This window comes from Herpailurus yagouaroundi, unplaced genomic scaffold (genome assembly GCF_014898765.1).
Source record: "Herpailurus yagouaroundi ecotype Mexico unplaced genomic scaffold, PumYag 28, whole genome shotgun sequence".
Taxonomy (NCBI): domain Eukaryota; kingdom Metazoa; phylum Chordata; class Mammalia; order Carnivora; family Felidae; genus Herpailurus; species Herpailurus yagouaroundi.
In genome coordinates this window covers 70,336,783-70,342,782 of record NW_024412376.1, presented here as the reverse complement: position 1 = coordinate 70,342,782, position 6,000 = coordinate 70,336,783, and positions in this window count along the sequence as shown.

Below are 6,000 nucleotides of genomic sequence, written 5' to 3'. Positions count from 1 at the left end.
CCCTCTCTCTCTGCCCCTCCCCCGTTCATGCTCTGTCTCTCTCTGTCGCAAAAATAAATAAACGTTGGAAAAAAATTTTTTTAAAGTATTTTGAATTGGATAAAGATGAAAACACAGCATATCAAAATTTATGTGTGCAAATGTTACAGTGCTTAGGGGAAATTTTATAATATTAAACTTCAATATTAGAACAGAAGAAAGGTCTCTAAAAATTACCTCAGCTTTCCCTTTAAGAAAATACAAAAAAAGAGAGCAAAATAAAGTAAGTGTAATAAAGGGAATAAAAAATATCAGAGAAAAAAATCAATAAAATATAAAAGAGAAAAATAGGGAACAATGAACTAAAACCTGATTCCCTGAGAAGATTACAAAAAAAAATGTTATATATTTAGCCAAACTGAGCAGGAAAAAAAAGGAAGAGATAAAGTTACCAATGCTAGGTATGATAGATGTGGTTTTTCTAAATTCTCTCTATATTATAAAAGTGTAGTAAGGAAATATTATGAATAAACTTATGACAGTAAATTCAACAGCTTAAGTAAAATGGATAAATTCTGTGAAGGATACATATCCAGGATGAGATGGCTTTACTGGAGAATTCTATCAATATTTAAATGAAAAATAATTACAATTGTAAACAAACTTTCCTAAAAAATTGAAGAAAAAGGAATATTTCACAACTCCATCGAGAGGTCAACATTACCCTCATTTCATAACTAAATGAAGATAAATTAAACTTGGGACCAAAATCACTCATGAAGTTCAAAAAGTTATTACAAAATTTTAGCAAATCATTGTGTGTGTGTGTGTGTGTGTGTGTGTGTGTGTGTGTGTGTGTGTGTGATGCATAAGTGAGGTTCATCCAAGGAATATGTTTGGTTTAAGATTTTAAAATTAAACAATGTAATTCACCATAGTAGGAAAATATGCAAGAAAAATATATAAGCATGGCAATAAATACTAAAAAGCTTTTGGTAAAAGCCAATAACTGTTCCTCATAAAATTATCATCAAACTAGAAATAGGAAGTGACTTTCTCAACCTGGTAAAGTACATCTACAAAGCACCTACAGCTATTATACTTCCCAAAAAACTGAATGCTTTTCCTCCAAGATGAAGATGTCAGTTGTTTCCACTTAATATTTAACATTTTTTAAAACTTTTCTTTTCTTTTAATTTTTTTAAATTTATTTTGAGAGAGAGACAGAGTGAGTGGGAGAGGGGCAGAGAGAGAGAGAGGGAGACACAGAAGCTGAAGCAGGCTCCAGGCTCTCAGCTGTCAGCACAGAGCCTGATATGGAACTTAAACTCACCAACCATGAGATCATGACCAGAGCTGAAGTCAGATGCTCAACTGACTGAGCCACCCAGGTGCCCCCACTTACATTTAATATTGTAATTGAGGTTTATTCCAATGCAGTAAGTCAAGAAACTGAAATAAATGTCATGTAGATTGGAAATGAACATATAAAACTCTCATTAATACATGAATGATCATCTATATATAAGGGGAAAAACTACCAGAACACTAAATGTGTTTAGCAAAATTGAAAAGTACAAAACCAATTTAAAAAAATCAAATGCTGGGGCGCCTGGGTGGCGCAGTCGGTTAAGCGTCCGACTTCAGCCAGGTCACGATCTCACGGTCCGGGAGTTCGAGCCCCGCGTCAGGCTCTGGGCTGATGGCTCAGAGCCTGGAGCCTGTTTCTAATTCTGTGTCTCCCTCTTTCTCTGCCTCTCCCCCGTTCATGCTCTGTCTCTCTCTGTCCCAAAAATAAATAAACGTTGATAAAAAAATCAAATGCTTTGTCCCCCTCCCTGTTTTTATACTGTTTTTGTTTCCCTTCCCTTGTGTTCATCTGTTTTGTCTCTTAAGTCCTCATATGAGTGAAGTCATATGATTTTTGTCTTTCTCTGACTAATTTCACTTAGCTTAATACCCTCCAGTTCCATTCACGTAGTTGTAAATGTCAAGATATCATTCTTTTTGATTGCCGAGTAATACTCCATTGTGTGTGTGTGTGTGTGTGTGTGTGTGTGTGTGTATCTATCTATTTATCTATCTATCTATCTATCTATCTATTTATCTATACACCACTTCTTCTTTATCCATTCACCTATCAATGAACATTTGGGACCTTTCCATACTTTGACTATTGTTGATAGTGCTGCTATAAACATGAGGGGCACATGTGTCCCTTCAAAACGGCACACCTGTGTCCCTTGGATAAATGCCTAGTAGTGCAGTTGCTGGGTCATAGGGCAGTTCTATTTTTAGTTTTTTGAGGAACCTCCATACTGTTTCCCAGAGTGGCTGCACCAGCTTGCATTTCCACCAACAATGCAAAAGACATCCTCTTTCTCTGCATCCTCGCCAACATCTGTTGTTGCCTGAGTTGTTAATGTTAACCATTCTGACAGGCATGAGGTGGTATCTCATTGTGGTTTTGATTTGTATTTCCCTGATGATGAATGATGTGGAGCATTTTTTCATGTGTCAGTTGGTCATCTGGATGTCTTCTTTGGAGAAGTGTCTACTCATCTCTTTTGCCCATTTCTTCACTGGATTATTTGTTTTTTGGGTGTTGAGTTTGATAAGTTCTTTATAGATTTTGGATACTAACCCTTTGTCTGAGATGTCATTTGCAAATATCTTCTCCCATTGTGTCAGTTGCCTTTTAGTTTTGTTGATCGTTTCCTTCTCTGTGCAGAAGCTTTTTATTTTGTTGAGGTCCCAATAGTTGATTTTTGCTTTTGTTTCTCTTGCCTCTGGAGATGTGTTGAGTAAGAAGTTGCTGCGGCCAAGATCAAAGAGGTTTTTGCCTGCTTTCTCCTCATAAATATGGAGAACAAACTGAGAGTTACTGGAGGGGTTGTGGGAGGGGCTATGGGCTAAATGGGTAAGGAGCACTAAGGAATCTACTCCTGGAAATCATTGTTGCACTATATGCTAACTAATTTGGATGTAAATTTTAAAATGTAAAAAAAAGACTCAAAACAACAACAGTGGATCAGTAAGTTGTGATAGAAAACAGGTCAGTGGCAGGGGAAGGGAGTGAGCAGTTAGGCGTGGGGAGAGAATTGCCAAGGGACAAAAGGAAACTTTGGGATAATGCTTATATTCATTATCTTCAGGTTGTGGTGGTTTCACAGGTGTAACATTTGTTAGTTAATAGCACATTTTATAATTTGAATATGTGCAGTTCACTGTATGTCAGTTATACCACAATAAAGCTATTTTTTGAAAAAATAAAATTAAAAAATAAAAAAATACAATGCATTTCTATATTCTAGTATACTAAATAGAAACAATCAAAAGGAGAAAAATATCATTCAAAGTAGCTTTATATTATGAAATACTGATGGATAAAAATTTTCATTTTCATCCAAAATAAAAGACTTATTTCCAATATTTGGGAACTATTATGATTAAATGATGAAGATAGAGAAATGCAAAATGGTCTCACATCAACAGCCCTCAGTTCTCTTCCCACCCTGGTTTCATCCTTTAGCAGAAGGTCTTATACACATATATATATGACAACTCAATACACACATCCAAGCTCTGAACCCATCTCATGCAAACATCCAATCCTCAGTCAGGCCTGGACCTAAGGACATGCATATGTGAAGCACAGTCTGCCCTTATGAAAACCAATAGAAAATAACCAAGCAAAGGTCATGCAACTGGACTCTGCGTATTTAGACAGGGAATTCCAGAGTCTTGAGTATGCAGACTGTGATCTATCAGGAGGCCAGAGATAGCTGGGGGGCATATTTTCTTGGCCCATTGGATTAGCATAGCTGGAATGTTTTAGAGAGGTTCCCGCTGATGGTGCAATGGGCTTAGGACAGGGGCCATGACTGCCTGAGATTCACAAGTGCTCCATCTCAATTCTTCAAAGTAGGAGTGTTTAGGGTCTAAAGCCCTAGTTAGAAATAGAATATAACCTTCTGGAAGACTCTGTGTATAGGATGTAATATTCAAAAGAGCCACAGTGGGAAGAAAATACTGTGTGACAGCAGCATTACTTTATTTTCAGGATATGTCACTTATGCTACATTATAAATACTATTATAGGAGCACCTGGGTAGCTCAGTTGGTTAAGCGTCTGACTCTTCATTTTGCTCAGGTCATGATCTCATGTCATGAGATAGAGCCTCATGCCATCCATTCACTGACAATGTAGAGCCTGCTCGGGATTCTCTCTCTCTCTCTCTCTCTCTCTCTCTCTCTCTCTCTCTCTCTCCCTGCTTCTGGGCTCTCTCTCTCACTCTCACTTTCTCTCTCAAAATAAATAAATAAACTTGAAAGAAAGAAAAAAAGAAAGAAAGAAAGAAAGAAAGAAAGAAAGAAAGAAAGAAAGACTGTTCTGTCTCATTTATTTGAGTAAATTTAGTCTTAACTCTATAAGCTCCTTCAGCATGAGGACCATGACTTACATCAGTTTTGTATTTCATTTCATGCCTTATAATCTTTAAGCATCCCTGAGTGATATGTAGCAGAGTAGTGCATAAGCTATATTATATGCATAATTTATGTACACATTATAGATTCAGTTGTATTGCCTCCAAAATTCATATGTTGAACTTATTACCCCAGTATCTCAAAATGTATTTGTATATGGGGTCTTTACAGAGATATGCTACTTAAAATGAGGTCAGTTAGGGTGGGTCCTAATCCATTATGTCTGGTGTCCTTATAAATAGAGGACATTTGGACATGGAGAGATGTACACAGGAAGAAAGCCATATGAACATGAAAATGGATATGTACAAGCCAGAGAGAGAAGCCTGGAACAAACTGTTCTCTCAAAACCCTCAGAAGGAACCAGGAACTTGAACTTGGGCTGCCAACCCCATAATCATGTGGGCTATTGCTTAGTGTCAATTTATGTTATTTAAGCCACCTGGTTTGTAATACTTTGTTATGGCATTCCTAGACAACTAATACAACTTGCATGATCAAATAATGGTGATAATAAACTGTCTTTCTTATTGGAATTTCATTTTTAATTTGTATAAATTATTCACTTGTAGTTCAGACATGTGATCAGCCCAATTTCTTTTTTTTTTTTTAATAATTATTTACTTTTGAGAGAGCAAGAGCCAGCGTGAGTTGGGGAGGGACAGAGAGAAAGGGAGACACAGAATCTGAACTAGGCTGCAGGCACTGAGCTGTCAGCACAGAGCCCAATGCGGGTCTTGAACTTACCAACTATGAGATCATGACCTGAGCCGAAATCGGACGTTCAATTGACTGAGCCACCCAGGCACCCCTGATCAGCCCAATTTCTAAGAAAATTTAAAAGCAAAAGGAAGCAAATATTACCTGAAATTAAAAAGTTAAATATATGTCAACTATAATGTGATACATACAAAGTGATTTAATTTATTATACAAGGGAATTTTGGTAGAAAAGAGAAACCCTATAGATAATTATTTCAGTGGTGATTACCACAGCACAGTGGGCCAAGCTGGCATCCAGACTGGGGACTCTTGTCTCAAGCAGTTGACTAGAACATGGAATCCAGACAGATAGTGTTGTTCTTGACAGTAAAAAAGATCAGTTGCAAAATGTTAAAAAGACAATATGACTGCATCTTTTGATACCATATTTTGTGAGACAAGAGCTGAGAAGCAACCACCCAGAGCACTCTTCATGGGCCTGGAACCAGTGGTTACAGATGGTATTCCTACACAGAAGTATCATTCACTCTTCCACCTGCAGAAGTTCCCTAGCAAAAAGGAAGATTCTGCAAACAGCTACACTTGAGGTCACTGTTCAGTGGGGTCAGAGATCATTGATTTTGTGCAAGAGAGATTCGAAAGGCTGTCAATTGCTCTCTTCTACTTAATCAGGACCATACCTAAGTACCTGGAATTTTGCAGGACACCTCCCAAGCATCACCATCATTGTCTACGATCAACGTCTTTGCGATCTAAGAGTCTCACCTTGGAGCCTCTTAAAGATGCCCAGAGCTGGGAAGTGTCCTGATAT